Raw genomic sequence first — 25067 nt, forward strand, 5'->3', positions numbered from 1 at the left:
GGAGCTCTGTCTCCAGTTCACCAAGATGTTCACTGACCACTTGCTACATGCTCAGTACTGCAGTAGCCCCGGAAAAGATGCAACTCTGACTCTTGAGAAGATGAGATCGGAACACAAAAGAGCAAGTTAGCTGGACCCTGAAGGAGATAAGAAAAATACCAGGCTATGGTATAGTGTGCACAGGTTTAGTAAGAATAAAAGTAAGATCAAAGAGTGAGAAGATAGATCCAGAAGTGGGAAGTGGGGCTAGTTGAAAGGGGATTGTGGAGTGTCTTAAAAGCTAGACTTTTTTTTTTTTTTTTTTTTTGGTTTTTTCGAGACAGGGTTTCTCTGTGTAGTTTTGCGCCTTTCCTGGATCTCGCGCTGTAGACCAGGCTGGCCTCGAACTCACAGAGATCCGCCTGCCTCTGCCTCCCGAGTGCTGGGATTAAAGGCGTGCGCCACCACCGCCCGGCTAAAAGCTAGACTTTTAAATGATTGGTTTATTTTAATTTCAAGATAGGGTTTCTCCATGCAGCCCTGGCTGTCCTGGAACTCACTCTGTAGACCAGGCTGGCCTTGAGCTCACAGTGATCTGCCTGCCTCTGCTCAACAAGCTAAGGTTAAAGGTGTGCACTACCACGCCTGAGCTATCACACTCGTTTAAGATACTTGGGGGGGGGGGCTAGAGAGATAGCTCAGTGGTTAAGAGCATTGGCTATTCTTCCAGAGGACCTGGGTTCAATTCCCAGCACCCACATGGCAGCTCACAACTGTCTGTAACTCCAGTCCCAGTGGACCAACACCCTCACACAGACATATATGCAGGCAAAACACCAGTACCATAAAGGAAGAAGAAAAACAATTTTTTTTAAAAAGAATCTTATTAGAGGAAATATTGCCTGGTTTATTAGTCTCAATTTTTATCAGCAAAGGTGACTCTTCAAATATGGTGGAACTTCACAGACAAGGTCATCTTCCAGGTGCTCACTCAAATCCCCCCTCATGGCTGCCAGGTCCTCATTTCATTGGAAGTTTGCTTGTGTTGGTGGTGTTATGTCAACCCAGGGTCTCACATGTAGCCCAGGCTGGCCTCAAACTTGTGATTCTCCTGCCATACCCCCACCTTGAGTGCTGGGGTTGTGGGCATATGCCAGCAGGCCCAGCAAGCCTGGTTGTTGAGCCTGGCAAGGGCCAGGGCTGCACCTTTTCCGGAGCTACTGCAGTACTGAGCATGTAGCAGGTGCTCTGAAAATGTCGGTGAACTGGAGACAGAGCTCCTAGAGCGAAAGGACTTCGGCTCAAGCCTGAGTCTGACTCCATCACCCAGTGGGGAGAAGCCAGGCGTGGTGGGACATGCTTGAATCCCAGAGCTGGGAGGTAGAGGCAAATGGATTCCTGGAGCGTTGTGGCCGGCCAGCACAGTGTAATTGGTGGCCAGTGAGCCTTCCGTGAAGGTGGGTGCTGCACCGCCCTGTGGGTGGCTTCCTCCTGTCAGAGCCTACAGCCCTCGAGCATTTCTGACATCCTCAGCTTGAGATTGACAGTGGAGATGAAGCAGAGTTATGTGTTCCGGATAATTGATGTTGACAGCACTACGGTTTGAACAAATTCTCCTGAAGGGCCTGTGTCCACAGTGCTTCGGAGGAAGAGCCTGATGGGAAGTGTTGAGGTCATGAGGGCTCCTCCTCCATAAATGGATTAACACCAGCTAGAAAAGGGACTGGAAAGAAGGAGTCCCAGCCCTTAAAAAAAAGTGTTCTTCCATCTTCTGCCAAGGGGTGACACAGCAAAAAGGCACTCACCAGAGGCCAAGGAGAGGCCTGCTGGTGTCATAGTCTAAGGTTTCTGAGCCCCCAAACCTGGGACAGTGTGGGTGGGCAAAATGAAAATTTTCTAAGTTACCCAGGCATTGGCTTCCTGCTATACAGTACAGAAAGGTAAGGAAAGGCCAGAGGTGACGCCTCTATCTGCCTCACTTCATCTAGACTCCTCGTGGCCACCAGAGGGGCCTCAGTCTTCCTCCCTGGCCCTCAGGTGCCCTGGGCTCAGCTGCTGCTTGTCCCTCCGAGAGGGTTCTCCTCCTAGCTTCTACGGTCCTGCACTCTCTGGCGCCCGTCTGTCTGCAGTGCGGGCTCCTCCTCTCGCCTGCCCTGAAGCATTGGTGCTCCCCAGGCCACCCCAGCCCCTCTTCTCACTTAGCCCGACCCATGTTCACCCTTGAGGGAAAACGACTCAATAGCATGTTCCCAGCACTGGGTGATGTGCTTTATAATTTTTTGTGTGTTTATTTTGTGATACCCCTGAAAGGTCTGTACGGTTCCAATGTCCATGTTATAGTTGAAGAGACTGGTTCAGAAATGTTTGTGGCCTGAAGAAAGTCACACAGCTAGAAGCTACCAGAGCCAGTGCTCGAACTCGCTTCCGCCAGATGGAAGCACACTGCCCCGTGACATAGACTAAGAGAGGGTGAAGGAATGACTCGGGTCAAAGGCGTGCGTCACCACCACCTGTTTTTGTTTTTTTAAGCTGGAGTGTGGTGGTGCTTACCTTTAAACCCAGCACTGAGGGGGAAGAAGTGAAGGACCTCTGAGTTCAAGGCCAGCCTGGTCTACATGGCAAGTTCCAGGCCAGCCAGGGTTACAGGGTAAGACCACCTTTAAAGAAAATGGGAAAGCCAGGTGGTGGCGTCACGTCACATACCTTTAATCCCAACTTCAGAGGCAGAGGCAGGTGGATCTCTGTGAGTTTGAGCCCAGCCTGGTCTACACAGCAAGTTCCAGGACAGCCAAGGCTACCTAGAGAAACCCTATCTCTAAAAACAAAATAAAAAATAAAGATAAAAAATAAGCTAAGCAATTCTCAAACTCTTGACAATCATCATGTCTCACCCTCCCAAGTCCTGGGATTATAGGCATATGCCACCATATATGGCTCCATGGTGTCTTTTAGGGCCATCACGGAGCTCACCGGCACATGTGTAGTATCTCTATGGCAACGCCATAGAACAAGCACCAGCCATCTCAGCTCTGTGGTTGGTTCCTTGCTGTGCTCCATTCTGAGCACAGTGCTAGTGACTGCTCCTCAGCGTGGCTGGATTCCCAAAGCATCACCAGAACCTTCCACCCAGAATCCAGTGAAGTGACCAGAAAAGGTAGGGCCTGGTTTGCTTGGTCCTCTCCCCCCCCCCATATCAGATACTCTGGTACACTCTGAACTGCCTGAGATATCTGAACACCAAGGGACATACTACAGAAAAGACCTGGTATTGTTCCAGAGAGGTGGCAGTCACACTGTTGGCATGGTTACCATCTTGAGCTTAGTGTCACCAAGATAGGACTCCCTGCCACACCCTGATGCAGTCAGCTCGATGCCAAAGTGACTTTCCCATTCCTCAGCCAATGATGTGATTACCACTGTCCGTAGCAGCCGCAACAGCAGCTCCTCCTGCTTATCAATCCCTTACCCTCTTCTGGGCTTCAGAGTAGTGACGTCATCCCAGATATTGTCCCACAGTCTCTGCTTAGAGAAACCTTGTCACCCTCAGAGAGAAGGAAGCTGAGATGTAGAAGGGTCAGATATCTGTCATCTAAGCTTCCCCCCATCAGCTTTCTGCCACCAACCTGGGGTTGAGCTACAGGTCTTACAGAGCCTGCCCCTTTCAGAAGCCTGCCCCTTTCCACTGACTTGGAAGCAGTGCAGCACCCACGGGAGCTTTTGGCATTTAGAAGTGCTAAAATGTCCTGGGAGCCCCAGCTTCGAACTGCTGGCATTCAGACACAGTTCCCTGCCTCCATCTCCCTCAGGCTCACGATGGGAGCTGGGCTCTGGTGATGAAAGAAGGGGAAAGGGCTTTTGCTTCAGTTCTGCACGAGTTCAGGGGACTTGTCTTTTGTTTTGAGATAGGGTCTTGCTATGCAGCAACCTAGGCTAGCCTCAAATGCACTATGTAGCCTAGGCTGGCCTCAAATTCCTGATTCTCCTGGCTCAGCCTCCCATATGATGGCTGAGATTACAGATAGGTGCAATCTTGTCCACCTTGAATTGGTGTTGATCTATTTTAATCTTTTGAGACAGGTTCCTGACAGTTTCAAACATCTGATCCTCCTGGCTCCACCCAAGTATTAGGATTATAGGCAGGTGTTACTACAACCATCAAACTTTGGTTTCTTGGTCAGAATTTTCTAGATCCTTTCATTTGAAACTCCTGTATAATTGCGTCCAGCTTCTGTATGGTTCCTATGGGTTTGGCCCAGGTAGGAGAGGCTGTCTCGGGCTAGGAAAAGAGCTAGAGACAGCCGGGCCTGGGGAGGCTGTTGCTTTGCCTTTTACCCTAGGATTTCTTATCTGTGACACCAAGACCTTGCTAGTGGATGGATGGCATTTTTCTTTGGTTTCCTAGCTCTGAAGGTCCAGGGCATTGGAAAATGAAACAGCATGACAATTCAACTGGTAAAACCAGGGCTGCTCCTAAAGACAGGCGTGGGGCTGACACTGTAATTTAGTGGCAGGACACCTGCCAAGCATGTGCAAGACTCTCCCAACACTCCAAATAAGTAAATAATCAATAATTAAAGTTGGGACATGGTGGTGTACACCTTTAATCCCAGAGCTCTTGAGGAAGAGGCAGGTGGATCTCTTTCCAGTACAGCCTGCTCTACATATTGAGTTCCAGGACAGACAGGGCTATAAATAATGAGGGAGATCCTGCCTCAGACAAACAAATAAATGGTTGAGACCATATCGATGAGACAAGGAAACAAACTCCTTAGCAGGCCATGGGGCATCAGCTTGCCAGTACACTCCTATTTAGTTTAGCTAAGGTGAGGTAATATTCTTCCCATTCTAACATACGGGAAAGGAGGCCAAGCAAGACGTCAGCTTGCCAATGTCAGCACAGTGCAGGAGCCTGGTCAGGACTTCACCACTGCTGCCCCTGACCGGCGACAGTCTTCAGAGCATCGAGCTGATAGTGTAACCATCAAGTGCTCCTTAAATGGCTCCCTGGGAAGTAAAGGAGAGGGTCACTGAGTTTTTGCCAAGGTTCCCTGCCAGGCAACTGTGCTAAAAAAGCATCTTTTCCTTCCCAGGATGTTAGTAGGAGGCAAACAGATTGTTACAGCCTTCTGGCTTCTTCCAGACCACGGCAGTGGACTGGCCCTGACTCAGGAAACAAAGCAATCTGGGAGGGCCAAGGCCACAGGAGAAGGCCGAGTCCCGGGTGGGGGTGGGAGGTTGCTCTGCAGCACAGGGCTTATGGGAAGGCTCCTTCCCTACTAAGATACCAGTGTTTCCACCTAGCTCTTTCCAACATGAGCCTGAAGCCGCTTTTAAAACTCATTACTCACTCCCTGGACATCTTGGGCACACCATGTTCCCAGACTCTGCCCACAAATTTCTACCCACTAAAATGTCCTTATCTATCCCTCCAAGCTTTTCTGTTCCTAATCCTCTGTAACTCCAGGTCCAGGGCATCTGATGCCTTCCCTTCTCAGACACCTGAACTCAAGTGCACATATCCACATTCAGACATAAACACCTACACATAATTTAAAATAATCAAAATAATTAAAAAAAAAAAAACCTCTCATAACAGGCATGGTAACAGAGACCATAATCTGCTGTAACCACAGCACTTGAGATGGAGTTGAGGCCAACCTGTGCTACATTGTGAGACCTGTCCCCCTTTTTTTTTAACTTCTCCTTTGCCTCCTTTCTTCTTTTAAATACATATCTGTGTGTGTGGAAGTGTTACAGAACAACTTTCATAAAGAAATTCTCTGTTTTTACCGTCCCAGGGATCAAACTCAGGGCATCAAGCTTGTGTGGCAGGTACTTTTTTTTTTTTACTTTTTTTTTTTTAAGATTTATTTATTATGTATACAATTTTCTGTCTGCATGTGTACCTACAGGCCAGAAGAGGGTGCCAGATCTCATTACAGATGGTTGTGAGCCACCATGTGGTTGCTGGGAATTGAACTCAGGACCTCTGGAAGAGCAGCCAGTGCTCTTAACCACTAAGCCATCTCTCCAGCCCCGGCAGGTACTTTTATAAAAGTAATTCTTTCAATTTTCCGCCCATTTCCAGCATGACTCTAGTATCTGCTCTTTGCATAAAGAGGATCATAAGATTGATATTTACCGGCCAATGAGCAGGCACCAGGCATTGTGTTACAGCGCTTAATGTAGCATGTGATCTATTCCTTATCACATCTATTTCTCTTATACCCATTGGCCAGATAGAGAAACTGAAGCTCAGAGAGGCATCTGCTTACCCCAGGCCTGTACTTAGTCAAATAGTTAGCATTTGAGCCTCCGTCTTTCTGACCATAGAGTTCAAGTTCCTTGTTATTTCAGCCCCCTGCTTCCTGCTTCCTTAGGAAGTTGCCATTTCCCTGGTAGAATGAAAACACCTGGGGATACGGCTTGGGTTCCATCCATCCTCAGAACCCCTCAGATGCTGGGGAGGGTGGGAGTCCTGGACTCAGGGATGGCCCTATGAATGCAGGATTGAACGCAATTCTACCTTTTGTACCTTCTCTTTGTTACAGAAACCCACACTAAGGCCCTCTGTATAAGAGGCCAAGGTCACTGCCTGCCACACACACCCCAGTGGGAAATAAAGTCATTTCACTGACAGCGATCTATCTGACTGGTTGGCAGTTGAGTGGAAGATAGAAGAGAGGGAGGGAGGAGGGAGAAGACAAGACTAAATGAGCTGGGAGGGAGCTGAGGGTGGGAACGGGGCTCTCAGGCTGAACTGGCCAGCTTCAGTGGCTCTCATAGTACAGGACCATTACCGGACCTGGCTTCCAATCTCAGCTCTTCCCCAGCCGCTGTGGAAACCGAGACAAGTTCCTACACTTCTCTCTGCTGCAGTCTCCTCCCATGGGAAACCGGCATGCTGGGGGGTGGATGGTACTGTCCTTGCTAGACCTTGGGCTGTTGCGGGAGGAATGGAGCTATGACAGAGGGGAGGAGTGGGTGACTCCTCCAGGACACTGTGACAGTGCTATCAGTACCTGACATGCTATGAAATGACTGGGCAGAAAGGTTAGGGGAGCAGGGAATTCACAACATCATGGCCACTGAAAAGGATACTGAAGACACTTGCTGTCTTACTCCAAGATATGGTGGAATGACAGCCACTTCTGCAGTCGGTCTTGGAGCTGTACCCTGCCTGACACCACCACCACCCACCCCCGGTGACTTTATAGCATTATTCCTATCCCATTTTGTCCCTTTCAAACTTGTTCCTCATCTTTCTGTCTTGTTTTCGGTATTTGTTGTGGATTGTTATTATTTTGTTTTTTGGTCTCATTATGTTGTCTATATATGCTCCCTAGCTGGCTTAGGACTTGCTATATAGGCCAGGTTGGCATCAAACTCATAGAGATCCACATGCCTCTACCTCCCAAGTGCTGAGGTTAAAAGTGTATGCCACCATACCCAACTAAGATGCAAAAATAAAAGATGAGCTTTATTTTTAACTTTGTCTGTGCGTGTTTTCATGCACAGACGCACTCAGGAGTACGGGTGCCCCAAGAGGCCAGAGGTGTTAGATCTCCTGGAGCTAGAGTTGCAGGGAGTCTTGAGCTTCCCAATGTGGGTGCAAGAACAGCGAGCCCCCTGAACCACTGAGCCATCTCCAGCCTCAAAGTTAAGATGTTCTAAAGAGAGACACTGGTCGCTTCTCCCTCTGACTATCAGACTATTGAAAACATGGTCTCCAAGAAATTAGTCGTTCCCCAGGATTCTGAGGAAAAGGAAAATGTGGAAGCCTGGTAATGCCTGGTGCCAGCAGGAGGAAGATTTTGTCTCCAGGAAGCAATCTCACAGCATTCTCAACTCCTCAGACCCCCATCCAGAAGAGACTGGAGCATAGACAAGAGTGGCGGGACCACCCCCTGCCCAGGACTGCTTAGTTACGCATACCTTTGCTACCTTTGCCTCTATTTAAACCTAAACCTCACGTCAGGGCCCAAGGACTTGACTGGGGTGGTGGTGGGGGGGGGGCACACTAGATCTCATTATGTGTTCCTCTGTGGCCACACTGAATAACTCTGTTTTCTCTGCTTTTCACTGTTACTAGCTGTTGGGGCTGTAGGTTCGGCACTAACAACTCTTTCCCAGGATTGCCTGTGACTGAACTGTGGGTAAAAAGATACAAACTGAAATTGTGTCCAGTGAATCCCCAGCCTGGCTCTGGTCCGGTCAGGGCTCCTCTTTGAACCTGTTTGTCTGCTCAGAAAATGGGGGTGAGAATTCCTGGGAAGGTGAGGAGATTAGACAAAGGCCAGGAGCTGTTTTCTTTTAGGTGTGGGGGCTGTTATTTTGAGATAGGATCTCACTATGTAGCAGAAGTTGCTCCTCCTGCCTCAGCCTCTGGAGTGCTCGTGTGACAGATGTGCCCAAGCAGGTCAGGCCGGGGAGCCATTCTCCAGCAGTGCCCTGTGCTCTCACGTTGTTTGGCCTTTCGTGCCTGTGGGCCTGTGTTATCACTAGCAGGGCTTCTATTATCCTTCACAGCAGCCCTGAGGTGGAAATCCAATTTACAGATAAATGGCTAGGAAGGCTTGGAGCCGGGCTCTGCACTCCAGTCAGGCTCCCTCTGCCTTACCCCTCCTCTTTTCCTACCTAACTCGGATCCTTTCCTTCATCTGGTTTCAGCACAAACGAGCTCTCTGGAAGGATCCTTTGGTGTCGGGCCAGGGTGGGTATCTGTCTTGTCCTACAGTGGGGCTTTCTCTCTCTTCTCCACCACAAGGGTAGCTCCATGATGCAAAGCCATTGCCACGCTACAGATGTATCCCTGGAGCATAGTGCCCTGTTGGGTAGATAGCAGGTGCTCAGCAAATACTTGCCAGATGATGGAATTCATCATGCCGGGAGCAGAATGCTATGGGAGGGGCAGCAGAGAAAGCTTTGGATTTCTGCCATGCCTTACATTAGCAGTATCTTCTCCAAGTCCCGACAGCCAGTCCCCTGGGACATCACTGAAGCTATTTGAATTCCGGTCACTGCTTCACCTTGGGAAGGCAACCGCAGCCCTCACCAAGCAGTAATTGACGTCACGGTGGTGCCAGGAGCGGCCCCGTTAATATTTAATGTGGCCTTACTGCAGCAGAGCTGCAGGCAAGAAGGACTGGAAGGGGCCATGTCTGGGCTCTGTGGAGCCATGGGGAGGGCGCAGATGGGAAAGAAAGGGCTTCCTAAGCCGTAGAGCCTGGCAAATGAGCAGTGAGCCAGCTTAACTCTGAAAGAGCCAGGGCAGCATGTGGGCCTGCAGTGGGACAACAAGACTGCTGACTGAGCCCAAGTTCTAAATAATGGGGGATTAGGGCTTCCTGGGGGGAGGGTTCCTGGAGACAGTGGTGGGGTAGAGTGCCGGCACCAGCCAGACCCTGCACAGCTGTGTGACCAAGAGCCTCGGTTTGCTTTCTGAGGAATGGAGCAAACACATTCAGGGCTGCTGCACCAGTTGAGGCAAGGAATGCAGGGGATTTGCTAGCACATAGTAGGCCCTCCACAAATGTGCAGCCTCTTTTTCCAAGCAAGATGTGAAGGGTTAGTGATGGATCCAGTGGCCAGGGAAAGAGCAGCATGAGACAGGAGGAAAAGGAGCGGGGAGCCAAATGTCTTCATCATCACGTCCCACACCAGGAGAGGTACAGGGGATGGAAGAGCTCATCATGGACGTACCGCCATCATCTCTTTAACAGATGGGAATGCTGAGGAACAAGGGAGCCACGTGGTCCAGATGTTCACATGCAGATCTGGGGCTGACCAGATCAGCAGTCCCCTAGGACTTGGCCAGCTGAGAGGTTTATTCAGGGCCACCTGCCTGGTGGGAAAGGCAGATGACTTCAGAGGCACACCGACATTCCTTTTGGGGTCCAGGGCAATCGCAGAAGCCTCACCTGCCCCCCACCTCTTCCTGGTCTCCTTCGGGTGTGTTTTCCCACAAATCTAGGCAGCTTCCCTAGCTAAAGTCTGGCCACATCATCTCGATACCTAAAGCCATTCTGTGATCCGACACAGGGACAGAGGGACACTAAAGAGAATGCAGGAGGTGCAGGTCGGCTGATCTCAGATAGAGGGGCCTTCAGTAAGGGGTGACCCAAATAATTGTGTGTACACACATACTAAAAACACATTGTTTTAATCCCAGCACTCGGGAGGCAGAGCCAGGCGGATCTCTGTGAGTTTGAGGCCAGCCTGGTCTCCAAAGCGAGTTCCAGGAAAGGCGCAAAGCTACACAAAGAAACCCTGTCTCGAAAAAACAAAAAAAACAAAAAACAAACAAACAAACAAACAAAAAAAACCACATTGTTATTCGTCTGAAAATTGAACACTATAGCCTCAGTTTGCTGAACCCGGCAACCCTGTGTCTAGTGCGTCAGTGAGAAAGACCCGCGTCTTGAGCTGGCGCCAAGCTGATCCCACCTGTTATTTGAATTCTCTGCTTTAGACAGCTTGAAAACCCCCAACTTTTCTTCCCCTCTGGCCTCTTGGAAGACATTGTCCCTTCCATAGTGACCCCCTTGCTATTTCCTATTTCTCCCTCTGCCTCTGGGGCTTGACCTGACTCATCCTTTAGGCCTCTGAAGCATCATCCTTGCTTCCTCCTGGAAGCTTCTCCAGCCCTGGCACCTCCTTTGGGTCCCCTGGTGCCCTAAGAGTTTTCCCATGTCTGTCTTGTTTACTTGGTAAAAAGTAGGAAGTCGACAAACAGCCCCTGCCATTTTGCCTGCCAACAGCTTCCGTTACTTCAGCCAAATCTGTGTGTCTACAAGCCCCTCCCTGGCCCAGTTGGAATCTCATCTCCTCCAGGCCTTCCCTGAGCCCCAGAATTTTCCCAGCTTTTTTCTCCTCAGCCACCATCCAGAGCAGCAAGCCATCGTTTCATGTCATAAGCTTAGCAAGGCCTTCCTCCCCCAGACTCTCCTGTGACCCCAGGCACTGAGCATTGCTGCCCTGTTCCCCGGTGGTCCTCAACAAACACCAGTAAGTGTGGGGATGCCCACCAAGAGCCAGCAACCAAAATCCTAAGCCTTCCCAAAGGCATTTTATAGGCCTTAATGGAGTCAGGGAGCCCCCTCCTCTTTTAAAACCCTGTGTGCTTTGGGGGCCCCTTGCGCTCTGTATACCTACCTAGGAAGCAGGGAGGCATCTGTAGTTCCCACTCCACAAACTAGGAAACTCAGAAAGTGGAGAAATGTGTTACTCAAGGCTCAGATCAGCAGATTCTGTCCTACTTCAGGGTCTTTGCACTTGGGATATCTCTGATTGGAATATTTCCAATGGAGTTTCACGTGGGGTGCGGACCTTTACCCAGCACCAAGAACAGGCATCTCAGGGCTGGAGATTCTCAGCGGTTAAGAGTGTTTTTGCAGAAGACTGGAGTTCAGTTCCCAGCACTCATGTCTAGCCATCTTGTACCACCTCAATCCTCCCTCCAACCCCTATCCACCACTACTCTGTGACTGTCCCATTACCCTGTTCCATCCAATTCAAGTCTTCCATTACCATCTGAGAACCTGATGGAGTCACTTTGGGACAGTCCCTCAAGAGAAGACCACTAGGCTGCAGTTTTCATAAAAGCAGAGCCACCCCAGGCTGTTCCCCACATCCCCCCAGTGTCTCAGGTGCTGTCTTGGTGCCTGGGGCAGGAAAGATGTCTCTAACTATTGTAGAGAAACTGTGTCTGCTCCTTGCTGGTGTGGCATTTAGGAGAGCGGAGTGGCAGGTGTGAACTTTTTACAAGGTCATCTTCAAGAGCAGTGCTCCAGGAAGGGCAAGAGGGTGGGCCTAGTGACTGGGCTGTTTCCAAGGCAAGAACTTCAGGAAACCCAAGCTGAACAGGAAAGAAAGAGAACTTCCAGACTATTTTCAGCTTAGATTTCAACTATTAAAGCCACTGGGGGTTTCTTTCCTCTATTTCTACTGCCCATACCCTCCGGCTAGGGATGCTGAGTCACTCCTTGGGGAACAACTATTTCAGATTCCTTCACGCAAATACAGTCCTCAGAGTCTACCAAGAAATTGATCCATAACTGCAGCTTCAGTTAAAGAAACAGTATACACCCAAGAACAGGAGAGTCAGCTCCCAGAGCAGACACGGGCCACTGTCTGCTCTTTGTGGGAGCAGGAAAAGTATGCATCCAAGAACAGGAGAGTCAGCTCCCAGAGCAGGTATAGGCCACTGTCTGCTCTCTGCGGGAGCAGGGAGAGCACCCCATGGCCCAAGTCTAGTGCCCTTGTTTTTGGAATCCTGATTTAAGACTGTGAGAGGACTGGATTCAGTAGTTAAGAGCACTTATGGCTCTTGCAGAAGACCCGGGGCTCAGTTCCCAGCACACACATGGAGGCTCAGAGCCAAATATAATTCCTTTTCTTGGAGCACTTGAGAAGGCAACATTTGGCTATGTGGCCGTGACAAGGGTTCAGAAGGGTGGGCATTCCAACTCTGGGACACAAAACAAATTACGGGACTTCTCTGAGCTCTGGTGACTTTATGTGTAGGTGAGACATTCAATCCTGACCTATACAACCCCTCAGTCTGTTGAGATGATTGGATATTTTAGATGGAAGAGTATTTTGAAAAGCATTTGGTGTTTGACAAATAAAAAGAGGGTTAGTCATTTGTTTTTGTTTTTTTTTTTTTTTTTTAATGAAAAGACCCCTGGGTTCTCTCACAATAGCCCTTGGAAGCCTTTAAGTCAGGCAATACAACATAATCTCAAATCCTGGCTTGCCATTTATATGAATTTGGGCAAATGAGTTAACTTCTGGTGCTGCCAGAGGTTTGTTTTCCTTCTGGGGGACATAGAAGTCTCAGAGAAAAGAGGGGACTAAGAGGATGCTGCGAGATACAAAACAGACCTGAGCAGAAGGCACCCCCGCCCGCCTCCAGCCCACAAAGCTCCCCGAGTAACCAGTGTGGGAAGTCCAACGCTTGCCTATAAACCGGCTCAGGAGTTACCTGTCCCTCCTCCCACCCCGTACACGCAGCCCCATGGATCGTAGCCCACCCCAGGTAGATGGTGACTCAATTTCCGGCAGAGACTGGTCCCCCTGTCTCTGTTGCCATGGCGCTGCAGCACAAGCTGGCCAATCAGGAAAGAGACCCGTATCTGAGCCTCTGTTAAAACCAGAGCAGGGCGTCTTAGCCAATGGGAAGGGCGGCCGAGTGGAGCCACCATGGAAACCTCAGCAGCGGGTTCAAACCGTGTTTTCGTGTCTCATTTGCAGGGGCGGGGAAGGCGTACAGGCTGAGTTTTCCGCATCCACTTTCCCCCCAAAGTTCACCTTGTGTTTCCAGGAAGACATTCAGGAGTATAGCAGGGCTACTCGGTATCTTCCAGGAGTTAGAAAAAGACTCCTGCTTAGCAGGACAATGCTGCAGATATCCCCTTGTCGCTTCCCCTCACCCCAGATGCTCAGCACCACCTGTGTCTATGACCTTAGCCTGTCCCCACAGTTCTGCCCAGCTCCATCTGTCCTAGGAAGAGGCTGTGTAGGCTGCAGGAAGATCTCCAGCCCCAAGTAAGAAAAGGAACATTGGACTCACTCCAAAAGGGTGCTCTTTTGTCCTCCAGCCTTGAGGCTTTGAGCAAACTGCTTAGCCTCTCCTCCAGGGGCAGGGGGTGCAGGAGGGCAGAGACAAGGGTCTGATCCAGATATCATCTCACTCTGTGAAATTAGCAGAGAGAGCAAATGAGCTCCTGGGGTCACATTCTTAGACTTAATGCTTTTTCACCTTTATGCGCTAGTCGAAATGAATCTATAGGAAACAGCTTCCCAAGGAACAGTCCCATAAATAGTGACAGTGGACACAAACAAAGCTGGAGAGTCCATGCCTTTTAAGTTTCTAGGTTAAGTGGGCCATTCATTCCAGAGCTCATGCCCAGAGTGGTGAAGCTGCCTCTTAAGGTCACACAGCTTACCTGAATGACCTAAGTCATGACCTAAGCCTTAGGCCTGTTTACTTGCATCACGCAATCTTCGTAGGGTGTCCTTTCTCCCTCAGCAAGCAACCAGGGAGCCACACATCCTAACACCTTTCATTTTGCAAACATGGACTTAATCACAACTGCAGGGGAAATCATGTCCCAGGCTTTCCCCCACTCCCTTCTGGTTTTCACTCTGTTGCCTGGCAACAGTTCTATCCGGAAATCTGGGTATCATTCCTCAGCAACTGTCTCACCCTCATCCTTCCTGGAATACATTGCTCAGTCACGACCACTTCATCTCCTAAGTGGTCCTTAAGACCGTGCACTCATCTTCTCCCCCACTGCTTCACTCGCCCAGGGTTCCATTATGTATTTCCTGAACACATTGACTTCCCTCAGGCTTCGGCCTTTTATGCTTGCCCATCCCACCTCCAACTACCACCACCCATCACCATAGAAAAATCTTAAAATTGCAAATCTGATCATGCCGTCTGCTGCTTACTTCTGAGGACAAAAGTGAAAATCCTTCGCATGTCTGGGATGCATTTCTCCTCTAGTCCCCCAACTTCATCCTGCCCTTGTGCGTCTTTCTTCTCTGCCTAGAATGTTCTCCACCACGACTCCTGTTACCCCAGCTAGCCCTCCTTACCCTTCAGCCCTCACTGCAATGGTTAGTCACTTCCTTAAGGAGTTTTCCTGGCCTCCACGACCACATTAATTTGCCTAGGATAGGTTCTCCTGGTACCACGTCTCCCTTTCGTCTCCTTTTTAAAAATAAGTTTTTGTTGTTTTTTTTTTTTTTTTTTTTTTTTTTTTTTATGTGCGTGGGTATTTTGCCTGCATGTATATCTGTGCACAGTGTGAATGCCTGGTTCCTGAGGATCCCAGAAGAGGGCTTCAGATCCCTGGGACTGGAGTAACAGACAGTTGTGAGGTGCCATGTGGGGGCTGGGAATCAAACCCAGGTTCTCTGGAAGAGCAGCCACTGCTCTTAATTTCTGAGCCATTTCTCTAGTCTCTACCTCCCATTTTTATTATTATTGTTGTTGTTGTTGTTTTTGTTTGAGACATGGTTTCTCTGTGTAGCCTTGGTGGTCCTGGAACTCGCTCTGTAGACCAGGCTGGCCTTGAACTCATAAGAGGTCTGCCTGCCTCTGCCTCCCGAGTGCTGGGATTAAAGGTGTGTGCCACCACTGCCTGGCTTTCCTACTTCCCATTTTAAGGAGCAGAAAATGTAATTGCTCTAGATCACACATGTAATAAGTGGTGAAACTAGTGTTAAAATACAGGTCTGTTTGACGCCACGGCCAAGATCCTTCATCAGTCCCTACATGTCTGAGTAGTATCTAGGCACTGGTAGCCCAGGGATAGCCCAGGATAGCCAGGATAGCCCGGGATAGCCCATTCAAATACTGACCACTCACCTGTCAAACACTATAAATCACTTGATTTGTTTTTTGTAAGTTTTGTTTTGTTTGTCTGTTTGTTTTGAGACAAAAATCTCACTCTGTAGACCAGGCTGGCCTGGAACTCAGAGATCCACCTACTTCAGCCTCACCAGGGCAGGGATTGGAACCACCGCGTTTAGCTGATTGATATCGGCTGAACTGTTCCTGTCTGAGACTGCCTCGCTGGTTATAACAAGAGCATGTCTCTCTTCTTCACGGCAGTCCATCAACAATTTACAGCAGTTCTCGCATCTCCCTTGTGTAGGATTCTCTCCCGGGGCCTGTAGAGCAGAGGGAGTTAGGTATCTGGCAAACTAGCAAATATGTATTCTCATCCCAGCTCGGCCACTTTCCACAGCCAGCAAATTTCAAAAGAGAATTAAGTAGGTGATTTTGACAAGCAAGGACACAAAATCATCAATTCCTGTCACCCTGGTTTCATAAAAGAAAGGGCAGGCTGACACAGAAAAATGTAGGACAGACAATCTCAGAATTAATTTAGCTTTGTGAAAAGTCCCCATGCTGTCCCCGTTGTTCTCATTTCGCCGTGTCCCAGTGTGGACTCTGTCGGAGACTGGCCCAGGTCTGCAGAACCTCTGCTCTAACCCAGTAAAGGATGTGTCATCAGCCAGAAAAACCAGAGCACAGAGCTCCAGTGTCGGGCGGGTTCCTCCTCACCCTGATTCAAGAAGGAAGGCACAGCAAATGTGTCTGGCCCACAGACAGGAGGCCAGACAGACTTCATCACACTGAAGCTTCGTGTCCATCTTTGAGCTCTGCTCAATGGGTCAAAGCCTTTCTGTCCTTTTATAATGCCGTGGATGCCTGTGAGCACCCAATTTCAGCAAGCGGAGCCTACTGAAGGTCAGGCTAGCTCTTCCAGCCTCACGACCTGATGTCGATGAGAAAGGTGAGTTACTTTTGCAAGGACAATAAATTATTCCCTGGAAGGATCTTCGTCTTTGAGTTTCCTCACCATTCGACTCATTCACGAATTCATTCATTAGTTACCATCTAGCATAGTGCAAAATACCTTGTGTCAGCATAGGGAAAGAAGGATTTGGCCTCTGTTCTCATGGCGTTAGGTCCATCAGAGGCAGTCAATTCAAATGGAGGGAAGTGTATAACCTGGGTAAGTGCTACAGCAGAGCACAGAACACATCTAGTGTGGTGGTTACTATGGACTGCCAAGTTACAGAATTCAGAATCATTTCAAGAGAGGCCTCTGGGCATGTGGATGAGGGATTATCTAATTTAGGTTAATTGAGGTAGGAAGGCCTACGCTATATATGGGCAGGCTCCTTTCATGGGCTGGGATCTCAGTCTAGATAGACAAGAGAAAACAAGCCGAGCACCAGCCTTCCCTGCTCTCTGCTTCCTGACTGTGGCTGCAATGTGATCAGCTGCTCCAAGCCTCTGCTGCCATGGCTTTCCTGCCACGATAGACTACACCCTCAAACCAGGAGCCGAGGAAACACTTCCTTCCATAAGATGTTTCTGTCGTGTATTCTGTTACAGCAATAAGAGTAGAAATGTATACTCTCAGAGTATAAAAAGAGGTGAGTTTCGGAGGGGCTGGAGAGATGGCTCAGAGGTTAAGAGCACTGGCTGCTCTTCCAGAGGTTCTGAGTTCAATTCCCAGCAACCACATGGTGGCTCACAACCATCTGTAATGAGATCTGGTGCCCTCTTCTGGCCTGCAGGGATGTGTGTGGGCAGAACTTTGTATACATAATAAATAAATAAATCTTAAAAAAAAAAAAAAAAAAAAAAAAAAAGAGGTGAGTTCCCTAGTCACTGGATTGGAAGGTTGAGACAATAATGATCAAGTTGAGATGGAAGGAAGATTGGGTGTTAGGTAGATAGAGAAGGAAAAGCACCTTCCAGGCAGGCAGGTGTTTAGGGAGACACAGCCCGAATCACACAGAGCCTCAATGAGCAATGTGACTGCAGAGGGGTGAACCACGGGGAACTCTGAGGCTAAGGAGGAGACCAAGGTTTACTTGCTACTTAAAGAGTTTGGTCCTCTTGTTAAGTGGATTAGGGTCTGGACCATGAAAAATGGTAAAATGTACATGTTATTATTACAGAAAGACAGAGAGAGAAAAAAATAGTTGCCTCTTTAAGAAAAACCAAGTGCTGGAGAGATGGCTCAGTGATTAAGAGCACTTGCTGCCACACTTATAGAGGACCTGGATTTGATTCCCAGCACCCACCTGGTGGCTCACAACCATCTGTAACTCTAGTTCCAGAGGATCTGATGCACCTCTTCTGACCTCCAGTGTACACAGACATACCTGCAGGCAAAACATTCATATGCATAAATAAGTCTAAAAAAAAAGTTTGAAAAGAAAGTTAAAACAGATGGTGATGGTCATGATAATAACAATTTAAAGATGATAATAGAGTTGGGTGTGACGGCTCATGCCTGTGGTCCCCCCAAAAAGCCAGCCTGGGCTACGCAGCAGGATGCTGCCTCACAACAACAAACAACAATAATCACAATAGAGTTAACCTTACACACACACACACACACACACACACACACACACACACACACACACCCGCAGTGTACTGTGGTAAGCATTCTCCTCATTTTCTCTTTGACCTCCATGTCTCCTCCAGGAGGTGGGCGATGCTATTATCCCCACGTGTAGTCAACAAACCTGAAGCACCAAGAAGTTAAACTTGCCCAAACGGAAGACAAAGGACACGTGTTCTGAGAAGAGTCCCACTCACTGCTTTGTTTGTTTGTTCTTGGCTCTGGTGTTAGAGATGGAGTGCAGGTCCTCACACAAGGGAGGCCAGTGCTCTCTACTGCCAAGCTACAGTCCCAGTCCAAGAGAGTGCCCCCATAAGGAATTTACAGGACAGGACAAGTCTGTCTTTTCAGAGACACTGGCCTAGGGTAGACTTAACTTGTAATTTAGGCTCTCTTCAAAAATATTTGTTTGTTGTCTGTGTGTGAGAGAAAGTCAGTCCTGGCATGCATGTGGAGGTCTCAGGACCACTATTAGGAATTGGCGTTCGCCTTCTGCCTTGTTGAGGGAAGATAAGATCTCTTGTAGTTTCTGCTGCACTGTGTAATCTAGATCAACAGCTGACAAGCTTCCAGGTGGTTCTCCAGCCTTCATCTCCTATCATCTCGCTGTAGGAATGCTGGGATTCCAGGTGCATGCCTTTGCATCCAGCAATGTGGAAGGACCAGTTTGGTTGGGTTGCGTGGATGAAGGTAAGGATGCTGAAGAGAGGTCGATTACAATATGTTTTTGCTGATGGATCAGATGAGGGGGTTGAAGGGAAGGGAAATGTAGGATAATTCCAAAGCTTTCTGCCTGAATAACTGGGTAGATGATGGTACGGATACTAAATCGGGGAAGACTGTGGGAGGAGCAGGCTTCAGGGGAGCTGGGGGCGGGGTGCACAGCTAAATCAAGAGTTGTGCTGTAACACATACCGAGCTTGCCATCCCCCCAAGATCTCTAGTGAAGAGCCAGGGAAGCAACGGAGCCCAGGAGGTAGGTGGAAAGGCATCCATGGTTCCCAGGGGATGGAAGTTTGGGTCCTGCAGTGTGCCAACTGTGCAGATGCAGAGCAGAGTCAGGGCGTGAGAAAGGAGGAGGAGGAAGACCTGGCTCAGCTCCACTGACCAACCCCAACCCCAGACAAGCTGCCTTCCCCACTCAGGACCCCAAGTTTTCCCTCTACAGACAAAACAACGGCCAGCGAGGTCATTCTGCGATGTTTCTGAGGACTGACAGCCAACCCCACAGTCACTTGCCAGAGGAAGAGACCAAACGCCAGGGCCACTGCCAACAAGTGAAACCCCAAATACAACACAACACAGCCCCAAAGCCCTCCTTCCAAGGTAAAGGGCTGTGTGGGCAAGGTCATGGGGGCCTGGACTAGAATCCAAACCCTTAACCCTTGCTGGTAAGGTGCCCATAATTCTTGGTTACTTACCTGTAGAGGGCAGCTGGTAATACCCACTGTGACCCAGGTATAGTGTTGCACGCCTGTAATCCTGCACTGGGAGGCTGAGCCAGGAGGACTGTAAGGTAGAGGTTATTCTTAGCTAGAGAAAGATGTTGTCTCAGAGTATGACAAAACAATCAAACAACCAAACATCACCACCACTACACACACACACACACACACACACACACACACACACACACACACACACACGCGCGCGCGCGCACACGCACAGGTCCACACACACTGTGAGGGATTGCTAACAGAGTTAAATAAGCCAGCAAGCAGTGTCCTGCAGAGCCCCTCTCCAGGAGTGCCTGTGATTCAGGCATGTGAGCTCTTTGCTTTATGGGGATAGCTTCCCTGAGTCAGGAGAGGAAGGCCAAGGTGGCTCTACCCTTACAGAGAAACATGGTCTTGCTGCTGGTCAGACCTCAGGGCTCCGGGACTGTGCCATCTGCACAGCACATGGCTGCCCCTGAGTGAGGAGTCAGCACAGACTGACTAGGTCATGAATTAAAGCCTGGGGCATGGTAAAGGAAGGGGTGTCCTGAGAGAAGAGCAAAGGTCCACCTGTCACCTTCTAAGGTGGACCATGGCTATAGTCTTGAGCCCTTTTCCAGGCTGCACTGACTTGGTTGGGGCAGTGATATGACAGCAGAGAAATGCTTCTGCACAGCAAGCTGGACCAAGGTAGCCCTTGTCTCTGTGTCTTCTAGAATCTACCTCGGGAGAAAGGCAGGAGGCTGCTAAGCTGTCAGCCTGGACCCCTGCCCACCATCAAATTAAAGGTTCTGCTGTTAGGTCCCTTTTAACACGGCAGTCCCAGGCTAGGTACTCCCCCTCTGTCTTTACCCAACACAGGTTCTCAGTAGGTCCCCAGCAAGGAGGGGGACACATTCCTACTGAAAAGAAGACAAAACAGAGGCCAGAGGAGGCTTGCTCGAGTCCACCCGGCTTCCTTCTCTTGAAGATGAACAGCTGTGTGCCCCTGATGATCCTGGGTGATGGGGTCTCACCTCCTCCAGCCCTCACCCCTTCCTCTCATTTGGACCCACGAAGCCTCTTTCCACCCCAGGGTCTCAAGAGTCTTCACAACCAGAACTTCTCTGCCATCACCCTCTCTGCTCTTGGCCAGCTCTGCCAGCCACCAGGTTCCCAGGAAAATGTCCAGAAGTCACCCCTCAGCCCCAGCATAGCTTGAGGTCCTATCCAACCTCACAGTCTCTCTGGTCTTTGGGACACTTTCCCCAACTATACTTGACAAGTACAACAATAGTTACTGTGTATTTCGTTGTGTCTAGTGTTCTTCTTGCTCGTGTATCTACACAACGCTGTGCACAGATGGGTTTTGTGTACATAGACACATATACACACATTAGAAAATGGTGGTTATGCCAGGCGGTGGTGGCACATGCCTTTGATCCCAGCACTCAGGAGGCAGCAGCAGGTGGATCTCTGTGAGTTCGAGGCCAGCCTGGTCTACAGAGAAAGTTCCAGGACAGCCAGGACTGTTTCACAGAGAAACCCTGTTTGGAAAAACAAAACAAAAAGATGAAAAAAGAAAGAAAATGGTGGTTTTTTTTTTTTTAACCAATCTTCCTGTTTTGCCTGTGTGTGCAAAAGAAAACCTTACGATTGCCAAATGGTTGCTCCTATCCATGCAGTGGCCTTTCTGTGGGAACCACAGTTTCAGTAGCTGGGTGAATGTCCCAGCCTTCAGCAGGGAACTCCTGGGTCAGCACAGAGAATGCCTGCTCACCTGCAGACCCTTAACTGCTCGGACTGAGCAGCAATGAACTAAGGAGCCAGTAGAGTCCTGTCGAGCAGTGGTCCAGGAGAGGCCCTGAAAGCCTTTCTTACTCCCTTTTCAGTACGGGGCTGTTCTTCCCTTCCAGTCCCTTCGGTTTCTCTGTAAACTAGAGGTCAGACATCGCCTCCCTGAGATGTTTTACAAATGGTGCTTTTCTGGGAGCCACTGATGAGCTGTGTCTCCTTGCTGTTGTAGAGAGCAATGGGAGGCAGGGTGACATTAGATACCCTCAAAGAGGCTAGTGGTCAGCCCTAGGATCAGTCACCACTGGGAGACAGGGCTCCCACAAAGCTGCCTGGATCTGGTTGGTGAAGGTCTCAGGAGAGAAACAGCCTATAGGAGAGGCTCCTGTAGCAGGGGAAAACTTGTGCACAGTCACAGCAGGATTCCTGCAGGACAGAACACATACCCACAGGGTTCGGTGGCATCAGTGGCCCAAGCTGCCTGCAGAGTCTTGTCCCAGGTCCTCTTCTGACTCACAGTGCTCTCTCACCATCTTATCCTTCCATCTGAAAGCTAAGGGTGGGGCCCCCTGGAAGCGGCTGCAGGGAATATGAAGCTACCTTCCTCTATCAATTGAAGATGTCAGTGACTAGACACTGTGACGGCTCCTCTGTCAGTCACGCTAGCAATCAAGAACTATGGCACATGGATCCCTCTCTGTGTGTGCTACAGAAGGCCGTTGGGATGCATGTATTAATGAGAGGATGGCCATCAAGTGTGTGGACAGTGAGTGAGCCAAGAAACGATATACAGATCTCTCCCTGCAGAGAGAGGTTGGCTTTGAATCCGCTAGGAGACAGGGGCTTGTAGTAAGAGCCATTTCTCTCAGAGTCTAAATCATAAAAACTGATTTAAAAAAGTCAGTTACTGGGGTGCTTCAAAAGGATTCGGACTCAGAGAGATCCCAAGATACGTTTGGAGGATGCACATACCCAGCCTCCAGCAGCTATGGTCCCCCAAAACCAGGCTGGCTCCCAGTGGTGGCAACCACCCTCCAGGTTCCTGCAGAAGGCAGATATTGAGGAGGTGAACAGACTTGCCTCTTGTCTCCTAAGAATGGTTCCCTATTTCACTTCTGCTTTGAGGTGAGACATATCCTGCACGTCAAGCCACGCAGGGGTCCCCCGTCCTCTCAGTGCCAACCACCCACAACAGTCTGTGTGGTACCCAAGAATAGGAAGGACTGGAGACATGGCTCTGACCACAGGGCAAAAGGCCCAGGCCCCGAGCTCTGCCCTTCCCTCCTCCCCAGGAGGCTGCTGGCCGTGACCACTTCCCCAGGGCTGCTGCTTCTCCGAAGCCTGGCTCTCCCTCTTCCTAGTGAGGGGAATCCTGGGGCTGAAGACTGCTCTTTTCTGCCGTGTGTGTGTGTGTGTGTGTGTGTGTGTGTGTGTGTGTGTGTGTGTGTGTGTGTGCGCGCGTGTGAGCGCTCAGTTGCCCCAGAAAATTCCTTTCATTGCTGGAGACTCAGTTTCCCCTGAGAGGTGAGGCTCGTATCACCCTGCTGCCTCCCACAGTGCTGTCCTCTGGCTCTAGCAGGACTCAGACCTCCACTTCTCTGGGGTTCAATACCCAGGCAGCTCTTGCTCTTCTTTCTTCTGTATTCTTTTTCTTCTGTCCTTTCCCAAGCTTCAGGCTGGTTGGTGGCATTTGAGGTTCTTTGTGACCTTGCCAGGCACATTAAAAATGGAACATTTGGCTTCCATGCAGGGCATATGCACAGCACCTCCTTAAAATTTAAATTTCTGGGCTTAGGCAGGGGTGCAACTCAGTGGTAGGGTATTTGCTTAACATGTGTGAGGTCCCGGGTTTGAATATCAACCCTATAAAAAATAATATTCCCTGAGCACTCTGCACCACCCAGACAACTATACAAGGCTAACTTCAAGGATCCTCACTCTGGCCTCCATGGCCTCTTTGAAGGAGGCCTGAGACACAGGACCCCGCTCCAGATTTGACCTATCCCCCGGTGAACAGACTGCCCAGGATCGCACAGGCAGCTGGCAGGAACATTAGGGAGAACAGCAGTGATGTGAGCAGGGTGTGGTGCCACACATCTAGAATTTCAGCACTCTAGAGACAGAGGCAAGAGGATTATGGGTTTGAGGCAATCCTAGGCTATAGAAGGATTATAGAAAAAAGCAACAAAAACAGCCTGTGCAGAGGTTCATTTCTCATGGCTCTTGTCTCCCAGGTTCTCTCACCAGTTATCCCTGAGTGATACTGTGAAGATTTGATTATTCCCATTTTGTCACCATGGAAACAGAGGCAGATCAGATGGATGGAGTGGGGGAGGGGGACCAACACAGGATCACACCGTGAGGAAGCAGAACACTGAACCTGGGAGCAGGGATTCTGGCTGCTGAGGAGAAATGGGGAAGGCTCAGGAAAGAAGGCAATTCCCCTGATGGTCCGTGGCTGAGATCGTCCAATCGGGATCCCATCTGAGGCTAGGAACAGCAAAGCCTGAGAGAGAAGGAGTGAAGCCCCACCTGGTGTAACCCCAGAGACAGATTGGCTCAGGGTTCCCAGACAATGGGCCACTTGTCATTCCAGGTTGTAGCCTGGCACCTGAAAACTACTGCCCCTCCCCCCCCCACGAAATCAATCATTGAAAGTGCAGGCTGGGCAGGGCAGCCTAGGAACCCCCACAAACCTTTTCTCTGATTTCAGTTTTTTTTTTAAAGATTTATTTATTTATTATGTATACAGTATTCTGTCTGCATGTATACCTGCAGGCCAGAAGAGGGCACCAGATCTCATTACAGATGGTTGTGAGCCACCATGTGGTTGCTGGGAATTGAACTCAGGACCTCTGGAAGAACAGTCAGTGTTCTTAACCGCTGAGCCATCTCTCCAGCCCGATTTCAGTTTTTTAGTTCACCAATCTGGTATCAGAACATTCTATCCCGCTTCCCTTTGCCTTTCCCTTTTCCTACTAAAAGAGGTTCTTTTTGAAAATTCTTATATCGCCCAAATGCCCGTTTTCTCCTTTCCTCCCGTGTTCCTGTGGCACTTTACCCAGAGCAGACAGACTCCTCCACAGTGGCTGCTGGGTCTCTGTACTCCTTCCCAGTGTGAGTCCGGCCAACCGTGAAAGCTCCTAATTCATGAAGTCCTTCCAGTGGAGGATACAAGGATGAACAAGGTGTGTTCTTTGCCTTCCAGTAGCTCTGGAGAGACCAGGAATATGCAAGAAAAACACAAAGAACTTGCAAGAAAAGCATGTGAGCAATGAACACCAGCAGGAGTCTACACTGGCCCTGCCTGCAACTTGCTTTGTGGCTTGGATGGGCTCAGTCACCCTGGCCTTGCAAGCTGGCAAGCGTGTCACTATAGGAGGGGTGGGGTTAGGGCTGCCATCAAGGGAGCACTCAGGTCTTCACATCCAGAGGCAAGTAGCGGGTTCTCTTCTTCTGTGGGGGAAGGCCCACCTGTGTGGACCTTTTCTTTTTTCTGTTTCTTTTTTCAAATCAGATCAAGACCCTTGGTTCTTCCTCCTCCTCCTCCTCCTCCTCCTCCTCTTCCTCCTCCTCTCTCCCCCAAACCCACTCTCCTCTCTGACAAGACCCCCAGGATGTAGCCCAGGCTGGCCTTGAATTTTGGGCTCAAAGTCATCCTCCTGCTTCAATCTCAGTAGCTGGGATTATAGCCTCATTCAACTGTGCCCAGCTTGCTCCTGTCTATCTGGACCTTTGCCACTTTGTTACTCTGTCCTTGGGGACCGAGGACACAGATTGGGACAGGACATTTTGTCTTGAAAAGAGACTGTTTTTCAAGACAGCATCCACCCCACTATCCAATTCTAGACTGCAGGGAGGGAAAGGGTGTAGACCAAGAACCAGTAGGGTTGGACAGGCATCAAACGGTGTTAGGAAATTTTTCTCTCAGGAT

The 25067-nt window shown here is 49.6% G+C and overlaps 1 long non-coding RNA gene across 5 annotated transcripts; it reads left to right on the forward strand.

The window, feature by feature from the left end:
- The first annotated feature begins 2893 nt into the window (after nucleotides 1-2893).
- On the forward strand, nucleotides 2894-20646 carry LOC128109113 (uncharacterized). 5 transcript variants are annotated; one of them, XR_008217673.1, is made up of 5 exons: nucleotides 2894-3133; nucleotides 5892-6022; nucleotides 18537-18614; nucleotides 19093-19250; nucleotides 20222-20646. It is a non-coding gene; the product is annotated as an uncharacterized LOC128109113 (long non-coding RNA). The 5 variants fall into 5 exon arrangements; XR_008217671.1 differs by lacking the exon at nucleotides 5892-6022 and having other exon boundaries at nucleotides 2903-3133; XR_008217672.1 differs by lacking the exons at nucleotides 2894-3133; nucleotides 5892-6022 and adding an exon at nucleotides 15602-16292.
- The last annotated feature ends 4421 nt before the right edge of the window (nucleotides 20647-25067 follow it).

Source organism: Peromyscus californicus, unplaced genomic scaffold (genome assembly GCF_007827085.1).
Source record: "Peromyscus californicus insignis strain IS unplaced genomic scaffold, ASM782708v3 Scaffold_13__1_contigs__length_99412109, whole genome shotgun sequence".
Classification (NCBI taxonomy): Eukaryota; Metazoa; Chordata; class Mammalia; order Rodentia; family Cricetidae; genus Peromyscus; species Peromyscus californicus.